The sequence below is a fragment of the Mercenaria mercenaria genome, chromosome 3, assembly GCF_021730395.1.
Source record: "Mercenaria mercenaria strain notata chromosome 3, MADL_Memer_1, whole genome shotgun sequence".
Taxonomy (NCBI): Eukaryota; Metazoa; Mollusca; class Bivalvia; order Venerida; family Veneridae; genus Mercenaria; species Mercenaria mercenaria.
Window position 1 is genome coordinate 43,446,223 of NC_069363.1, and position 21,336 is coordinate 43,467,558.

At 34.0% G+C, this 21,336-nt stretch overlaps 1 protein-coding gene across 1 annotated transcript in view; it reads right to left on the bottom strand.

Moving 5' to 3' along the window:
- The window catches only part of LOC123524902 (trissin receptor-like), a 98,284-nt gene that overhangs the window by 75,998 nt on the left and 950 nt on the right, over positions 1–21,336 (bottom strand). The window lies entirely within an intron of this gene.

The following is a 21,336-nucleotide window of genomic DNA, read 5'->3' on the forward strand; positions in this document are numbered from 1 at the left end:
GCACAATTTCCGCTATTTCACGGCGGGATTATAATAAAAGAAGGCCCATTTCCTTACAAGCGAGCTCAGTGGGTTTAGGGTAATTAAAAACCAAGGTGTATTTTCTTAAAATCTCATAGACATAAATTCGCAGCTAGCACAAGGTCGGGCCCTCCTAGACTTAAGGCTAACGACTCCGCCCATGACAAGTTGTATATAATTTGTCCCAGGACATAGCAACTTCCTGTTTGTCACCCAGCTTGAGACAGCTCTGGATAACGAAAGATAGCTACAAATGTATGTCGCCACCGGATTCGAACCAGTGACCTGAGCATGTGGGTCTACATTTCAGCTAGTCGAGGTAACAGTAGAAGAAGCTGAAGTTGTAATCATATTATAGTGGTAGTGGCAGTGGATGCAGAAATGATAATAGAAATTGAGCAAAATCACGGGAAAATTGGCATTCGAACATGTTCGTGAATTTCCGGAAACTCTATATTAAGGCCGACCTGTGCATTTATGAAAACTTCATATTCAGGCAGAATAAACCTTCTTTGAAATAACAGCGAACGGTGTGGGCTATGATCAGACTGCGCGGATGCACAGGCTGATCTGGGCCCACACTGGTTGCAAAGCCTCGAAAGTTCCCGAAGGCCCATTTTTTCATGATGCGGCTCAAATAATTTTATGACGTTATTGACGTCGACGACGACGACGCTAACTTGTGATGGTGCTTATGGCAGTCGTTTAATGATGTTGCGATGACAACCAACTGATTAAACATTTGCAGTATAAAACTCGACATGATACATATGTGCTTCTATTGTCAACCCCCATGTTGGACAAACACATTCGTAACACATTTTACCTGATACGAATGCGATCGCATACGTACGAAATCTGTTACAAATGCGATCTGCTACGAATGTGGTCCTACAACGCTCCTTTGTTTTAGCATCTCTGAAGTATAATAAATTACTACATTCTCTTTCAAGTTTCAGTTTGTGTGAAAATTTTTAACATGTTCATTTCCACCAAGTTTGCCATAGAATATAAATATGACACTGAAAAATGATAAAGTGGGTGAAAATAATATTAGATATTGGTAAAAATGGAAGAAGAACGTAAATGTTCTACCTTCTGCACAATAATCTTATGTCAATAAGTTTGTACCACTAGTCACTTTCAGGATACTCACTTTTATGGATTTTTGAGAGAAATAACTTTTTCGCCTAACATATGTGTGGGTTAGTCCCTTTAAATGGAAGGATAATATAATTATGTCTGCTTTATACGGGAGCACAAATCTAAAGGCCCGTTAAAGAGAAAAATGCATATTTCACCAGTAGCGGTATATTCTGATGATCTCTCAAGGGCGCTTTTTGTCCGTACAGATGTCACCCAAAAGAAGATTAATGCACATTTCCGACACCCAGGCCAGTACGACAGACGACGTGTCTATTAAAAGGCTCATTGACAAGTTTATTTACAATGAATTATTCATTCTGCCTTGAAACGCGTGTGTTTTGCAGATTTTAAACAACCGTCTATTTTGTTTTTGATTTGAAAATCGTTCCATTATCTGTAATACATTTTAAATTACGTTTTATTGTAAAGATAAAGTGATAAACGTTTGTATTTTGAAAGCTTTCAAAAGCTTTTGATACAGGAAGTGTGAAAAGGTACGTTATTATACACGTTTTATCATAAAATAATAGCATGCTACTATTTTGAAACCTTTCAAACTAGAAAGTGTCCAAAGAGACATTAAGAAGACAATATACATTTTTTTTGTGTTAAAACTCCGGAACTATTGGCTTTACAGAGAATATTATCCCCCGGCGATGCAATTATTTGCCACAATTTGAAATAAAATATTGACAAATCTGGCGCAAAGTTTGCAAGAAATGGCAATCTCAGCAATTTTAGGTCAAATATCGGACAACGACATTTTTTTTTTAATTGATAGTTTGCTTTGTTCATTCATTATTCATATTTTAGGTTCAAACAATTCTCCGCCGTAACCTGACGCCGTCGTCGACTATAATTCCGTTTTGTATTGAAATAGAAGTTGTACTTTCTTTTAAATTTGCATGTCTATATCTGTCTTAAAGGCTACAGACTTTATATAAAATTTATGTAATACGACGAACAATAGATACGCACCTAAAATTCCTGTTTCTGACAAGGCACCAGGCATACTTAACTGAATATACAAATATCGTTCACAGAGGATCCAAAGGAAAAAAAATTCAATAGCCGCTGGTGCTAAAAACTTAATTTTTTGGAAACCATTGACCATAAAACATTTCCAAAACGGTAGAATATACCACAGGTATGACGGCTGATTTGTGCCATTTCGCTATTTCGTCTTGTCGCAACACAAACGTCGTTATTGTGCCCCGTCAAATCTCGCCCTGCCGAATGTCGCCACTCCAAACGTCGCCCCGCCGGTTGTCGCCCAAGAAACGTCATCCCGCCGATCGTCGCCTCGTCGGTTGTCGCCCCGCCGAACGTCGCCCCGCAAAACGTTGTCTTTTCACTCTTCGAAATAACATATCAGTATTAATCAAATATGTGCCCTACCCCTAATCTTCTTTATTCCATCAGTGAGTCCATCCAAGACGTTATGTGTAACTTTTTAATAACAAGATTCTTTTTCACCGCCACAAAGGTATTTTCTTTTCCAATATTTTTCAAATTTTAGTGAATAATCATCTAATTTTGGAAGTGAGACTCTGAAAATTTTGTATAAAAAGTAATATGAGCAGAAAATAGCAATTTATATAAAGTACATGTTGCTGCTTTGGCAAGGCCATTTTTATCTTTTGTTGTCTCCATTTCTGGAGCTTATAAGTCATTTTCAAATGAACTTTTTATAGGATTAGTATATCCTATAAGGTATATCAAAATATAAATGCTCATGGTTTTACATACGTACTTGTTATTGAAATGCTATTTTGACATCAAAATATTTTTCAAAAGTTTTTAAACATCTTTCTCTTTTGATCATTCATATCGGTACATTCTATGGGCCGGCAACTGCCGGTCTAAGGTAAAAACAAGTTTTGCTATCAGCGGCCGAGGTGGAAAATACTCATTTTCTGTTCGATTGAAAGGTATACCAATGAATCAAACGTTTCCACGGAATACTAGTACCTTTTTTGCTGTGTATTTACTAGCCCTTTTTCGCAGATATACGCAACAATTGTCTTAAAGTAACGGAACTGACGAATGTGGCGTAGTCACGGTGATCGATTAAGTTCTTAGATCGTTTTTACTCTTCTGTTAAAGCTTTTCTGTAAGATAATTAAAGCAGTGTTTCTGTGCATTTATACAACATCTTTCATTTCACAGACATCATATCGTGGAATTAATTGCAGAAATGTCTATAACAGGCTACTTTCGGCTCAGTATTTGCAACGGTACGCTCTTTATTCAGAAATTTTGTTGTCACCGATACTCTTGTAGGTAAATGTGCAGGAGTTCACTCTATGGTGTATTTCCTTTTTCTTGCCTTATAGCTAAGTCAATGGTATCTCAACTCAATAGTATATGCAAGTTCCTAAAACTGTGTAAAAAATGTGAATACTATTAATACACCAACACAAGGTTAAACGTATAGTTAGCTATATATAGCAACATTAGGCGACACAGTTCGCTATTATATCTGTATTTTACAGTGTAGCCCTCAGTGCAGATTTTTCGATTTAAAAGATCTTTGAGCATGTTAACAAAACAAACATAAAAGGAAGTGTAAATTATAGTTGTACAAACGCTGTTTTCCTCATATCGAGCTTTCAGTTTTTCCATTAATCGGTATTATCTGTTTTTGACACATAAAATAAAGAAGCCTTTTAAATGGTTTAAGATAACGAAATTGCTTCATATAATCTTTCCTCTAAAAGATGGTGTAATTTTAGAAATTGTAAGATCATTATTTCACTTACCTTTCGAAGCATTTATATTACCACCCTTATGACTGTTGAAAAACGGCATTAAACCCAAAACAAACAAACAAACCTTTTTATCCATTGAAGTCAGTAGTAAAAGTCTAATTTTGGACAAAATTTAGGGTCATTTTCGTAGATATATTGCGCAAAATACGAAAAACGGAAACAATATTAGTTTCTGCTTCGGCGATGTTTCAAAGAAAAATTATGCTCAACTCATCTGTGTAAAAATGATATATATAATTTTTCATTTCGCTTACCCTTTGAGCCTTTTATACAAACACTAGTTCTTTTAAAATTAAGATTCGTAGGAAATTTCTGAGGATTCCCAAATGCGAGAAGAATACAAAGCAGACGACTAAATTACTTATAATTTGGAAATAAGATTTGTACCGGGAAAATGGTTTGGAAGTAGAAATATTCAAGAGGTAGGGCGACATGACTATCATTTTCACGACAGAGCTGTCTCTCACAATTAATGGTTCCATTGCCAGGTCAAATCATCTGACCACCATGGTTAAAAAATTAATAAGAAAAAAGGAGTAGGTAGATAACGTGTCTTTTTTATAGAAGCATTAAGAAGGAGAATATTTTTTGATATCAAGTTACTCTAGAAATCTTAAAATCTTTAAAAAAGATACAGGACCGAAATTAGCCAATGCAAATGTATTAATGTTAGAGAAGCAGTGATTTAGATTGTTTTAAAGTATTCTCAGGAGTGATCTTTCAGAGTTGGCAGGTTTATAGTGGCTATATACCAATAAAATTGTTCTTTGCCTTATCTTTATAAAATTATGAAAAAAAAAAACTTGTCAAAATGTATATATTTCGCAAATAAAATCAGGCTATCTGTATGAGAATAAGCTACAGAATGTATTTTTTTGCTGGTTAACTTACAAGGTAAAAAGTAACAAATTTTGACTCTTTCAGGGGTCAGTCAGGGGCCGTAACTCTGGAATCTATGACTGGATCTGACAGATTCATCATGGAATCCAATATGTATTTTTGTTGAAGATACTTTGCAAGTTTGTATCAAATCAAACCATAAATGAATTCTCTATACGGCTGCAAAAGCCAAAATGGCAAATTTTGGCCCTTTACGGGGTCATAACTCTAGAACCCATGATGGGATCTGGCCAGTTTTCGAAAGGAGTCGAGATATTTTGCCAATACAAAGTTTTATGCAAGTTTGATTGAAGCTGATTGCAAAATGTGTTCTCGATCGTGTTCACAAGCCAAAAATAGGAAATTTGGCCCTTTAAGGGGCCATAACTCTAGACGCCATGACGGAATCTGACCAGTTTTTAGCTCACCTGAGCACAAAGTGCTCAGGGTGAGGTATTGTGATCGCTCACCGTCCGGCGTCCATCCGTCCGTCCGTTGTACGTCCGTCCGTCGTCCGTCCACACTTTCCTTTAAACAACATCTCCTCCTAAACCAACAGGCCAATTTTGATGAAACTTCACAGGAATGTTCCTTGGATGGTCTTCTTTAAAAATTGTTCAAAGAATTGAATTACATGCAGAACTCTGGTTGCCATGGCAACCGAAAGGAAAATTTAAAAAATCTTCTTCTCAAAAACCAGAAGCCATAGAGCTTAGATATTTGGTATGAAGCATTGCCTAGTGGACCTCTACCAAATATGTTCAAATCATGACCCCGGGCTCAAAATTGACCCTGCCCCAGGGGTCACTTGATTTTACATAGGAAAATCTTAAAAAATATTCTCATCAAAAACCAGAAGCCCTAGAGCTTAGATATTTGACGTGTAGCATTGCCTAGTGGACCTCTACAAAATTTGTTCAAATATGACCCTGGGTTCAAAATTGATGATGGGATATGGTCAGTTTTCGAAAGGAACCGAGATATTATGTCAATACAAGTTATGTGCAAGCTTGATTTAAAGTTGATAGCAAAATGCAAAATGTGGTCTCTATCGTGTTCACAAGCCAAAAATAGGAAATTTTGGCCCTTTAAGGGCCATAACTCTGGAACCCATAATGGGATCTGGCCAATTTTCGAAAGGAACCGAGATATGTGAGGACAATACAAGTTGTGTGCAAGTTTGAATAAAATTGATTGCAAAATGTGGCATCGTGTTCACACGACGGACGGACGGACGACGGACTACGTGACAGGTGAGCTAAAAATAGCCACATAAAAGCCTTACGGAATGAATGACATCAACGAAAAAGTACAGTTTCCTTTTGTTCCTATAACCACCTAAGTATGCAGATGTGGACTCGGACAGGTGGACGGACGGATGGACGCACGCACGTACGCATATTGTCCTCTGTCTATCTATATATACTGAAAAAATAAACTTTCAAGAATTTTAAAGACACGCATCGATGAAATCACTGATGAATTAAAGTCAAGGGATGGGGTGGGCGTGAGGGTAGAAGTTAGTAACTTCATCTGGTAACACTTTATTAGGGACTAATAAATATATCATAGCTATTAAAATATTACTGCTTTATATCTTAAACGTTTGGCGGGGTTACATCCGGCGAGGCGACGTTTGGCAGGTCGCCATTACAACGTTTGTCGTTGTGCCGCCGCGAAAGAACGAAATGGCACAAAATCAGCCACCATACCTAAGCCAAGGTTTTGAATAGATATTATGCGCAATTGTAAAACAATAATGTGAACAAACTAGTCAGAAATTAATGGCACGGTGATACCACCGTATCACTGTTCAAATAAAATAAGTGGCGGACAAATCATATTTGCACGAAAAGTCATAAAAAATGTATATGCATTTACACGCGTACTCGGACAGGATCGGGTGAAACGATATTGCATATCGAAGGACGATCCGCTTTATCGCATTTATGTAGGAACTACTTTTACTGAAAAATACTGATTTGTCAATGCTTTAACAATTTGATACGACGATGACATATTGTAAAAAAATCGTGTTCATTATGTAACATTATGTTACCACATTACCGTCTTTCCAAACTTTAGTTTATCCTGCAAGAGGAATGAAAAATATCCAGTGAGACTTTATATGTAATTTAATATACTTACATAAAATACCATTCTTATCCTACCAATATGAATTGGTGTCAAAAACAGTTACTTAAAGGTCCATTACTAAGGGAAAGTGAGTTGGCAATTTTTTTCATAGCCAGTGCATAAACTTCTGCAAGACACTAAATAATGAAGATTGGCAGGTCAAAATTTACAGAAGGTCTTTGGAACTCAAAGAAATGTATGTGTATTATATTGAAATTTCAATGAATCGACAGAATGACCCCCAGGTCTTTTTAACTTTCTTCATACTTCATAGAAAAATAATTGTACATATACTGCGATTTATTTCGAATTTCTACATACCAACTTTCATTTTCCAATAAAATGAATAAGTTTCTGTGCTTTTTAAAAGAAATTAAAATGTTCACTTTCCTTAGTATTGGACCTTTTAACAGATTCGTTTGTACAAAAATAACGGTTTATACAATATTTTTCCATCCATAGCACACCAGTAAGAACAACTAGGAAATATTTTATATGGATTGGCAATTTTTACTTTATGGTCACACATTTTTAAACAGATGCAAAACAGCATGTTAAATATCTCAAAATTCATATCACTGAACAGTTTTTTACAACATTATTTCTGCACTTTTTACAAAACCATTATTCTGTGACAACAGCAAATGTTTACTCGGCGAAACGATCTCGATCTTTCAAATCTCATCTATATAACATTTTTATTGGACTGTACAATAACATATAGATCAAATTATTTCTTGAAATTATTAATAGTTTGATTTTTTTTCAAACGACTGTACTTTATAATTTCAACAAAAGGAGATCTACCAAAGGTGGTGAATGTGGAATACGCAACATACAATTTATTCAAAAGTTTTGAAATTCTTGGAATTCTTGGAGCAATGAAAACAAAGTACATGTATGTATTTATGTGGAAAATGATAGGATTAATCCTACAACTCCTGTTTGAATGGGCATACTCATTTTGAATATTTTTCATTTATTCAAGCCTTTATTTCATCTGTGCATTAACAAATATCTTATTTTGAAACAAAATTACAAAACCTATATTTTAATATTTATCCTTCAACTAACTAATATTGATTACTACAAAGTCGTATATACGTTTACAGTTGCTACAAAAGACAATAGATAAATCAAGTCAAACATAGCTACATATATTTGAATTTTATACCATTTTATATTACCGTCCGAGTGGAGAAAATGTGAAGAGTGACAAACTGGTTTCTGTTATCCTATTGACAGCAATTACCTCGTATATCGCAGACTGCATGGAATTAAGTGTTAATTAACAGTTAATGTAACTCAAACATGGGTACCTAATGTGCGTCCTAGAAATATAAATAAAAACATCGTAACTGACTAATGAATGAGTCTGCATACAAGAAACGAAAACCATAATAAGTGGAAAACTGTTTCCTAATAGGAAATATAGTTTGTACTGATTTCTGACTGCTTGTTTAATATCTTCTGAATTAATTCTTCAAGTAATATCTGTGGACACAATATAACATGAACACATAGTACTAAAAATCAATCAAAAATGATAATCTTAACTTGCATTTACCTGTACGCCTGCATGCCACTAACCCTAGCCCTAGGCTTACCCCGCAAAATATACAGTATTTGTCTTGAAATGACGTGGTTTTGAGCATTTTTAAATTTGAGCTTGCTTTGAAGTAGCCATAATTTGCTTCATGAATGTTCCGTGTTAAAAAATGATGAACAATTTGCATCCTTTACGTACTTGTATTGTAAGGCCATAATAAATTTGGGAAAATAAAGATTCATGATTTGCTTTTATTAGTTTATACTTTTTAATTTAGCTCAATGTGATGAAAGCTCTCTCGAAGCCGCTTCCTTGAAATCCACTAGCACTGGTGGAGAGGACGAACAGACTGTGTATAAATACACACAATAATCAGTAATTTACGCGTACGTTCTGAAATATTAATACTTTATCCGAAATGTACATTTAAGTTAATTTTATTTATTCAATAAGCGTTAGATCTGTCACAGATATTACACTTGTCTCGATGGTCAGTTGACACAGGATGTTCATTTTCTTACAGATTTTCTACAAAAAATACATTTTCGCCGATCATGCCATTGATGAAAATGCAGTAGGCTTGGTTTGATTGTGGTTAGAATCTATCAATAATAATCTATTGGTAAATACGTGTACCAGAACAAACTTTATATTGCTCAAATGACTGTGCAAAACGAGAAAATGCTTCAGACATTAGTGTTTTTAAATATACAATATAATTGTGTAATTATCCCCAAAACATGATCAAATGCTTGCTGCGACACAGTCAAACATTTCATGTGGGATGTAGTAGTTACCAAAACATACAATTGCTAAGAATGTTAAATAGCTTTTCAAGGTTATTCGAAAAATAATTTCATCAGCAACATTTAAACTATCATCTTTAACCTATAAATAAACTATTATAAAAGATGCCACATTTTCTCTTAAATCCAGTGATTTATTAACAGCAGGTTCGAAATTCTAGTACTCGTTATTTCTACAAATTAACCTGAAAGGCTTTTCATTGCAAAAATGTATGATGTAATGTCATTGATGACTTGATGTTTGATAAAAATATAAAACTGTTATGTTTAGGTTTGACTTTGTTTGAAATACTATTATGAATAAATGAAAACCAATCGGACATCAAATTTTAATGAAACTGCATACTTAAATAGGTCGGAATGCGTATAGTCTATTTCATTTCAGTATTTATGATTAGTTCTGAAAAGTCATGAAATCCCAATGGTAATATTCACTTTACTGACATCTAGTGTGGAAAACTATATTTAAGAAATAATTCATAGCAAAAGAGTGCTTTAACACTATTTATGCACGATGGGCGGTTATACGTCGGGCGTAATAATTTCACGAGGGCGCAGCCCGTGGGAAATTATATGTACGACGCCTTACCGCCCGAGTGTATAAATAGTGTTGAAACAGGTTTTGCTGCTATAAACTATTTCGATTCTAATATGCCCTAATCTAAAATAGCAGATAAAATAAAGTAGCGCTCTTTCTTGGTCGCAACAAAAACATTGACGTCACCGCACGTTAACGTGACGTCATTCTAGCGTAAGAGTGTTTTAACAGAGAAAAGCATAGAAGAATCCTTGTTATAGCATTTGATGTATCTTTTCCTTTATACAATCAAATGTCAATCATTTGACCAGTTTAACATTTTCAAACCCTTCTCTGTATCAAGTTTCGTAATATTTTAGACATAACCATTTATGGAACAATTATATTTTTCTTGTGTAGAAGTGTAGAAGGAAAATTACGATGTATTATAAAAAAATTGTGATATTAAAATTGAGTTGTTATGCTTGTAGGACTATACCTGACATTGTAAGTTACTTTGCTGGACAACAGATTGCCCTTAATAGGGTCAGCGTTTTCATAAGTAACTTCATGCGATTTCCATGAGAGTATTTCTGTTCAAGAAAGTGAAACCTTTCCATCAACTAGTCTGACAAACAAGTTTACAGCCCGCATATTTACTGGATGGGTTCAGGTGCCGCCTTGTTCTATAATTTCTACACGCAGTTCAATCTTTTAAAACTATTTCTTGAAAGGATATCACACATTGAATATAGCATCATGATTAGGAATTGATCCCGTCTTTTGAGAACTTAGAGTTATCATTTTCATTTCGACCATTTCTCTTTTTTCTTTCGTTTTTGTCCATTTCTTGTACGATAAACGGTATCCTGTTAATATATTGTAAAAATAATTTCGATATATACATAAGACACAGCTCATCTTTGATTATATTTTTATCTACGCTAAAGTCATTTTATAACGAATATTTACAGCAATGTTTCAAAATGATAAAGTTCTCCTTCTCTCACATATTTGCGACTTCTTCACCTCAAAAACAGAAAACATGTAAACAACCCCTTTTATACCAGCAGCTATCTCCCAAATGTAGAATGCTACCTCATATATTGTCAGCTAGGTAGCCTAGACCCTAGAGATTTATTGAGCTACATGTTGAAATACACACTGACCCTAGCTGACCCCAGCATTCTTCAGAAAGTAGCAGAGATTCTCTGCTATGAAATGCTCTAAGGGAAAGTAAATAAGACCACATTTAAAATCTTTTAAAATTGCAACAATATAAACAACCGTTATATATACAGGTGAGAACAATGGATATGTTGTTGCAGAAGAATCATTGACGTCAACCCCTCTTACTATAAACATATACCCTGGCAAAGAAACTCAGTTTAAAAGAGATTTTTTTTTCAACGAAAAATAAGGCCATTCAAGACCAAAATGGACGTCGAACAACCTGCATTGTAGCTTGCTACTTGTAACACGTGCAAATGTTGAGTTCGGTGGAGCACATAGTACTTCAATGAATTATTCACAAAACCACTTTATGATTTGGGCGTTAGCATTTCAAATCAATAGACAGATATCATGGATATATGAGCAAAGAAACGCGTACATTAAATATCAGCTGTATAAAGAATGTTTGCTGAAGCTGCAGTTAATGTACTCGTTGTAGTCAAACATTTGCTATAGACCTCCTACCTGGGTTAAAGGCCATAAATTAGCTATTGAAGAGGGAAGATTTAGAAATATTAAAAGAAGCCAACGTTTTTGTACTTAATGTAATACGAGTAAAGTTCAAACAGAGTATCATTTTTATTAGTGTGCCCATTTTATAATGATTTGAGAAAAACATGTTTTACCTAGATACTATTGTTCTTGGCCTAATATCAACAAATTTAAAACAATAATGAAATCTACACAGAGTAATGAGATTGTTAATTTAGCAAAGTTTATATACATGGCGACTCAAAAAAGAAATGAAAATAGTTAATTATGTGTTTAATGTTCTGTTTATGTATGTCAAATTTATGTCGTAGAGATATGTTATCACGAAAATTGATTATACTACACTCGTCTGTTCTTGTAATACTGTAGATAAATGTATAAACCGCCACAAAGTTATTTGGCGGTGGACATACACATGTTTATGCCAATCAAATACTTGACTTGACTTGACTTGTTAAAGGCCACTGCAAAAAAATCAGCAAATAATAGATTAGCGTGACTGGACTTTTGTTGAGAGAAAACAAAACGAAGACCACTTTTTATTTCCTAGGGTGGTCTTCGAAAGGATCGTTTTATAGATTTTATGAACTATCACAGCATCGACCTTTACGTGCCGTGTGACGGTCGTAAAAGTCTACCCGAACTTGGATTCCGTGTTGTTATATTTTCTGGTATTTTGGGATAAAAGAGTCAATTCAATATCCATTTTACAGAATTACGATTATGTCGTTGCGTTGGCGTGTTGCACTTTCCATTACTTCCATGAACAGACTCAGTCAAACCAAGACTGCTATTATTTTGCTTTGTATCATTTTATGCTTCCAAAGGGTTTGTCTGTATGTTCAACACTGCTATTTTGACAGATGTGTTGTTCCACTGACATCTAAAAACCCATTGATGTTTGAGAATGTAAGAAATGTTTCCATTATCGTCTTCAAAATATGGACGAATTCGGGATCAGTTGATTGTAGCAAGCTTTTAAGAATTATTCAGCCCAGGAAGTGCGACAGAAATAAAGGTTTTAGACAAAAAATAATTAAATACATTTTCAGCATAAAGTTAATCTAGGCTTATATACCGACAAATGGAATCATCAGCATTGCTTTAACTGTTCGTGTGTTTCCCAACTTACAAGGCTAGAGATAACTATGATCATAAAAAGAAATATTTTATCAAACCATCATTCCACCAAATGCTTTTCGATTGATCTCAGAAGTACAGAAGATATTTGCAAATCATCTCCTTGATAAGTTAGTAAGAATGTCAGTAAATTCTACGTAGTTTATCTATTCCCAAAATTACAGAGTTCAGTCAATCCCATTTTCTATCGTCTGCACTGCCTCAAGTCAAGGTCGTGTTTATCATAATTGATACCGTTCTAGTTCAACTAATCGAATTCGATTTACAAACTTTAATATTCTGTTTGGTGCACTTGTATCTTTTGTTTTCGTGTGAAGCAAAAGGTAGGCATTATTCTGTTGCAAAACAAATTGGCTCACAAACATTCTGTTTCCTCACTTCATGCCCGATGCATAAAATACAGGAAATAAGAACTTTTGTTCTCGCTATGCTGAACCAACATGATTGTGTAAAAGCTAAAAATGTTTCTTCACATGTCTTCTTCGTCTTTGACTGTGAGATAACGGGTATGGGACTCCATGACAGATCGATCTTAAATTCTTACCAAGAACGGACTATTTGATAAGTGTACTCTGCCCTGCTGCGTCCCTTGTTGCAGTGGTTTCTGTAAAGTCATCTAGTACATACGTTTACATGTTTTGATTTGTATAATTTATATATCTTTAACATGAGCATATCTGTGTTTAACTATGTGCTCCTGTGACTACTGATATGTGTGAAACGGATTCATCTGGCAGGAAGGATTTTTCTAAATGTGCCTTGTTAGGAACTTGGTAGGGGTGAAAATTGGAGGTTCGGCGCCACCAAAGAAGTTCAAACTCCGAAGTGGCGTCTCGGCTACTGACCAATCCAAAGCGGTATATTGCTTTATGTACGTATGCATGCTTGTGTCTCTTTGTTACTGTTGCATTCATTTGTATTAATGACTATGTGTGCAGCCGCAGTGTACGTTTATACACTAACACGTAACCGTGTTTCCACGTGAAGTGCTGTATGGACGGCTGCATTCTTTGAGTGTGGAGATTTCCTGTTGGATATTTTTATTTTTTTCACAACCGGTACAGACATATGTCATTTTTGGTATCTGTTATGATATTTTTGCATTTATTTAATACTAGTAATTTCAAATGGCAAGTGTTTGAGTGATTTTCGAACGTACACATCTTCCTTAATATACGAGGCTTTATAGTTATGACGCAAACATGCACTACTGGATGCACATACCATTAAACATGGTTTAAAACCCTGTAAAATACCCATTAAAATAGTAAAAACCGTTAATTAACCACATTAATTCTTGCATCACTTTATTTAACAGGGTTCACAATATTAATGGGTTACATGTTAAAATACCATTAAAACACCCATTTTTGACCAATGAATCATGCCGTTAAAAATTTTGTTTGTAGCTAAAAATGTTAATGGCTTTGAAAATATAGTGAAATTCTGTATATTTTGAATTTAACAGGATTATGCATGGCCCTTAAATTTGCTTTAATGCCAATTAAATGTTCAGGTTCGGTTCAATTTCATTTAACAGTAAACTTAATGGCCCTTAACAGCTATTTGATGCCCATTAAATCTTACATTCTGTAAAATGTGACTCGTATATTTTCAGAAGCACAAAAAATATTTTGCTTTTGTTTCTGGCTTGCAGTCGTCCCATTGAATGCTTAAAGTGCCAGTCCCATATTGTTCTAAAATGGACTTTAATCACAATAAATACATACTACACACACATCGTCTATACTATATCATGATGTTATATTTAGTTGCATTAAAGTTATTTCCCCTTGATACAGTTACGCCATTTTTTTTGAATGTTTGCCAAATTGTGTTCCTACAAAAAATCGGATTTATTTCAATGAAAGTCGGATGAAAACATATTAATTTATCTGATAACAACAATCTACATAATTTTGGTAAGGGCTAATGCGTATTGATGCATGCCACGTTCTCTGTTGTTTGTTTTTCCTGTCCAAATAAGCAGCATTTGTATAAGAAAGTGGGTGGGGTAAGGAATGTACATTATAAAATGTGTTCAGACCAGTTTAGATTTTCAAATTTTCCAATCCTTGAGTAGAAACTAAAGTTTATAGAGAAGTTAACAGTACACATGATTGTGAAGATTTACAGTCTGATTTAAATTCATTCGGGGCATGGGCAGACCAATGGCTTTTTCGTTTCAATGAATCAAAGAGTGTGGTACTCTTGATTGGGGAGCTACTTGTGATGCAATCCCTCAAACATTTGTTCTTAGCTGTTTAAATGCATGCACCTGAGCACAAAGTACTGAAGAAGAGCTAAATTGTGATCGCCCATTGTGCGCTGACATTGTCATCAACAGTTGCTTTTTGGATACACCTGACGCCTAATGTCTGTACCAATCAAAACTTGGTCAGAATGTTTGTCAATATAAAAATGTTGAATAGTTAAATAAACTGTTAAAACTACCCACATGGTCACTTGATCTATTAAACCGGTACCTGTAAATCCTTCTCAGTACAACACAATACAATACAATATCAATTTATTTTCTCATTTCATATGAACATATGACAGAATGAGGATACAATATGACAAGTGTTTGTACGAGGCTGTTACATGTGTTTACATTACAAAATAATGAGAGAAAAAAGAAGAATAAAATATTCTTCTAGCATTTTACAAAATAGTACATATGTATAGATACTATTACATGTGTAGTAATACGTAGTTTAACAATACGACAATGAAGTTGATTATCTTAAGATGTCTAATTCTGATGGTAAATTTTCATGGCCCTTTATTTGCTATACCATTAAAACATTACGAACTCATTAAAATTGAATCTGACCTATTTAATGAGACCATTAATCAAGTTTTAAATAATTAACGGCCATTAACAGAGTATTAAAAAAATTAATGGCCTCATTAGTATTTACTAATTAATGCGGAATTAAGTGGTATTTTTTTAATGGCCCATTAATTTCATGCCAATTAAAAATTTTCATGGAGTTTTCAGGAGTTTTAATGGTTTATATTAAGCAGCTTTACATGGCAATCAAAGTCATTTTAACGAGGTACATTGTACCAGGGTTTTAATACACTTATTTCATGGCTTTTTAATATATGGCATTAAAACTGTGGTCATGAAAATCCCATTAAATAGTAAGTAGTAATGGGTGAATTTTAATGGTGACCTGTTAAAACTCTGTTAAAAACGTTTGAAAAAATTAAGGCCAATTTCATGACCCTTTTAATGGCATGTGCTTCAAGTAGTGATGTAAGAATTAATTTCCTACCTATTTATTTCTCATCCCAATGCAAATTGTCAATAATATTTTATTACAACATACAATACTTTTGTAGGTTGTTATGGTGAAATAAATAATAATAAAAAAATACCCAGAAAGTTTGCATTTGCTTCGTTGAACTAATTATACACCGTATATTCATTATACGTGTGTTTATATGTTTTTTTTCCAAGCTTCTATACAATTCCTCTAAAATATACTACTTCGCAAATTATTGAAGTCAGAACAAAATATTAGTTTGTTCAACTATTTACAAGCATGATTTTACGACCATTGCTTTTAGATCAATCTAAAACTAAATATGAGCCGTGCCATGAGAAAACCAACATAGTGGGTTTGCGACCAGCATGGATCCAGACCAACCTGCGCATCCGCGCAGTCTGGTCAGGATCCATGCTGTTCGCTTTTAAAGCCTACTGCAATTAGAGAAACTGTTAGCGAACAGCATGGATCCTGACCAGACTGCGCGGATGCGCAGGCTGGTCTGGATCCATGCTGGTCGCACACCCACTATGTTGGTTTTCTCATGGCACGGCTCATATATATTTTCATAGAGAAAAGGTCTAAAGTTTCACTTAATAATCCGGACTTCTGGTTCCATGTGTATAATGGTTGTTTTCCATTAGTGTTTTAGCCTATTTTATTCCAAAATTCTAAAACAAAAATGAACTGTTTTAAAACGAAATAATTACGGATCTGCATTATGTTTTTGTTTTGTTTTAATTTTGCTTCATGAAATTAAAATGAAAATATAAGTTAATGCTACATTTTGTTACTTTTATATCTATTTTTAAATACCATGATTCCACGTGATAATATACTAGTATGAAAATGAAGTTAAAAACTAGGTTTTAGTATAGGGCATCTTCCCGATTTATAACATGACCAGACTTTGAAAGAAATCTCGAAAGATATCCGCCAAGGATTGACTCTCTTATGTTGTTATATTAGTTTGACAATATTATTCTTCATTACTTGTAAATCTGAATGTTTATAAACCTACAAGAATGTTTTAGATTTATTTTCAAACACACAGTGAAAGCTGAATATAGTAAACTGAAATACAACCATTTTTGGACTAAGCGTTGCTATATTTTCGATCCTTTAGGTTTATGGAGACCATTTAATTATTTCCCTTAATCCAGTGGTAGAGGCGTGTGGGATGCTGCACAATATATTACCAATCTAGAACAGACTCAACCAAACCGAGTCTGCTATCATGTTACTTGGTTGCGTTCTTTGCTTCAAAAGATTCTTTTCGTTGATTTTATCGATTAGAGCAAGTATGGAATTTCGCGATTTTTATCGAGCCCGCTTGGGGATAGCAAGATACAGTCGTCACTTTTGGCGGGTCGGTGTATGTGCGTCCGTCCGATTTTGTCCGGACCATAACTTTAACATGCATGGACCAATCTTGTTTATATTTGGCATAAATGTTTACCTCAATACGAAGGAGTGTCAGACACAAACCCCATGTTCCCACCTCAAAGGTCAAGGTCACAGTTGGAAGTCAAAGGTCAAATTGAAGTTTGTCCGGAGCATTTCTTCTTCATGCATGGTGGGACTTTGATATAACTTTACATGAATGTTCACCATTATGAGACGGAGTGTCATGCACAAGAACCAGGTCCCTAGTGGTAAGGCCAATGTCACACTTGACAGCTGGCAGGCTCAACATTCTGCCCGTGTGCATACTTTAATAAATTAAATCATAATTGCTATTATTCTTTTCCAACATTAATCATTAATTTTATTGATAAAAATACATTAGATAACTTATAATGGAACTTGATGAAAACAAAATAAAGATAAAAGGTGTTTTTTGCGTGTTACATACATAATATAATGAAAATAAAAAAGTGGAAAACCACAGGTCGCCCAACACAACATAAACGAAAATGTAACAGGCTCGGTTTGATTGAGCCTGTTCATGGACAGTAGTGGGGAAGCAAGGTACCGTCCACGCCCTCTAGCCCCAATAAAACGCACTTTATAAACTGTTGTTTTTTTGTTGTTTTTTAAACTGAAATTCATAAAAATTGAAACCAACGTTATATTAGAAAACATGTATAGAATTTATGGAACCCTTCTAAGCAGAATAATTTGAAAGTTACCGTGCAGATGTTGAAACAAAGTATTCTAGATTCTAGTTGTTCATACCAAGGCTCTTCTTCACATATTTATTATCATTACTGTTTCTGGTCTGTAGAAAGTAAATATTATTTCTCAATTTATGCCACAAACCTACTGAAATAATTTTAAAAATGTAAAAACAAGGGAAAAACATGGTTAAAATTGTGGCTCCAGTTTGAGTTGAACCCATATTCCGAAAACATGTAAGAATACTGTCAGGCACAGAGGCAACTGATATTTGAAGGTCTGATAAGACTTATATACTATCTATGTCAACTGAAGACTTTCAGCTCGACTAAGAATAAGAAAGACATCTGCACTCGCCCCGGCGAGTAATCTACCATAATATGTTTTATAAAGGAATAGATAAAATATCAAGACTAAAATGTCTGAAACAACGATCTGAAAACATGCAAAACTACTAGTCCAAAGTTGCGACCTCTAAGCCACAGAGACTATCGGTATTTCAAGATCTAATATGAAGGATTAATTATAATATACTATTAATGACAATTTAACATTTTAATCCATTTTACCGTACTCTTAAATATCAACTTTAATAATCCAAATTTACGAGTTTTTACATCTTAACAGAATAAGGTACAAATATAAAAGCACATTAAGCACAATGTATGTACACATCAACTGCAACAGAATATTTTAAAGTATTTTAAAAAGCCTCAAATTATAATTTTTTTAACGATTTTAAATTTTGCACAAACTGGAGGGGTCTTTGCATTGTTTTTAAAACTATTTACAGATTCGAATGAATTACTGTCCATTGTACATAAAAATACATATTTGTATTTCTTTTTGACTTTATTTACAAAGAAATCGTAGCCATCATTTAAATTCAATGTTTTAATAAAGCATTTAAATACAATCAATTTACTTTTATGCACATAAAAGTGTCATGCTAACTTTGATATATTTGTTTTTTTTCCATGTCGTGAATAATGATACATGTTACTTTACTGGCATGTGGTACCAATCAACGGATAGCCTTTGTTAATTAGTATTATTATTATCTTCTCAGTACCGTAAATCCATAATTAAATGCTCGAAGAAGAAGAGTATATTCACCATGCAAATGTTGTGACTGTAGCACTGGATACAGGAAAGAAGGTTGTAAAACCTTTTATCAATAAAATGGTTGTAACGTTTGACGTATATAGGCCTAACTCACTAAAGTACTAAAGTAAAGGAACCAGCGTGGGAGCCATCTGGTCTAGTCGCGTAATGGCTGCCAGGTATTTGAACACTAATTTATCACCTGGCATGGCAACAGAGGTCTAAATTAAAGCTAGTTTCTGTTTAAATTTCATTGTAGATGTATTTTTGATATTTTGGTAGGAAAAATGGGAGAGCAGGTTGTATTTGGTGAAGTGAAGCTCAATTTTAGTATGAGTAGTACTTCCAGGTCACAGCAGTGTGATTTTGATGTGATTTTACAGTATACAAATGTGACCAGAGAAATCTCTCTTAGAGGATACACGACCCCTACTTTTCTCTTCATTTTATATCAGTTTTATCATAACTCTTTAAAATGAGGTAATGATTTGTCACTGAAATGGGTCTAGCTATGTTTGGTAGCTCTTTAAGAAATGTCAGTTTTATATAGAATATATAGGGAAAACTATTTACCTATTTGTGACCTTTACAAATTTAAAAGATCGTACAATTTTTTGATCCAGTTTATGAAAATATATAAATATGTAAAATATGATCGCGTCTTCTGTTGAAATAGAGTGCCGAAATAATGTTCTTTTTCTATGTTTCACACCTTGCCATACCTTTCATCAAACAATTACTGTTTCAGCTTTATACGTTTTTCATCCATAATGGCCAGACGGATCCGTACATTTTATTTTATGCTCTTCAGTGAAATACTGAAATTTATCAGTCAAATAAAATTGATATTTTCACTGTTTCAAACAGTGAAATTGATATTTTTACTGTTTCAAATAGTGATCATTTTTATTTTTCACTGGTTCGGAACAATTGGATGCGAAATGATATGAATTATAAATGATAAAAAAATCCTTGCAAAATATTCTCCAGTAAAGGTATCAATGTATAAAAATAATACAGGATCATAAAGATTTACATTCTATTATAAATAAATGTAAAAGAAACCAGGAAACATAATTATTATTATGACGTCACGATGCGATGCACGTGACATTGCGCGAACAACCGGGATATAATTTGGTTAAAACCGTTAAAAATGCATAAAATAAATCAAAACTTTGTTTGTTTCAGTGTAAGATCTAAATTCATTTCACTCGTGAACACCATGATTTACTTTTTCACTCGTGGCTGCGCCACTCGTGAAAATATTGCATTTTAGTGTTCACTGGGTGAAATATATTTCGATCTTACACTAAAATAAACAAAAATGAAATATCCTGTATGTCATAGCTAGCTGTGCGAAGTTAAGACGAAAGATTATTTTGTGAATAAGATATAATTAATAAACAAAAACAAATCTAATGCTAAGTAAAGTGCAGTTTCTTATTGTTTCTTCTCATGAGAAGGAACACTTATGGTGAACATGACACACTTGACTGAGCAGGTAATGGATACAAGGCTATCATCAAAGGCATCCGAATTCCAGTAGGCGCCGCCATTTTGTACTCATGCATATTCATTACAAATAGCCTCTTTGCCAATGTGTTTTTACGCATCTTTAAGTCAATTTTTAGTGAAATACGACTACGTTATAAACAGACCTACAAAAACAATAATTTAGTTTAAACTATCTAACTCTTAAATCTTACATGTCATATTGTAGAATCGAGATTAACTAAATGTATATTCATCATCTAAAAATAGACTCCCGCCCAAAAATGTCGTCTACTATTATTCTTCTCGGTTGCATTCTTTGCTGCTTCTTTTTACGATTTTATTTCATACCAACTTTCTTATTTTAACATTTTAAGTATAACCATCAAAACATACTGTACTAATAAAGTTATTCGAGATTTTTTACTTGGCTGTGAATGCTATTTATTGCACGATACGTACCGTCACCGGATTACAACATTTCATTACTTCCCTTGTTTTTATCTAGAACTGTATAATGCATTTCTTCACTTTACTGAGCTATAAATATTTCGAACTTTGTAATTTCATACCTTTTGATTAATTGTTTTGTAATTTTCAAGTTTTGAACTTTTTGTACGCACTTTTTTCAAATCCATCAGTTTGTTGGTGC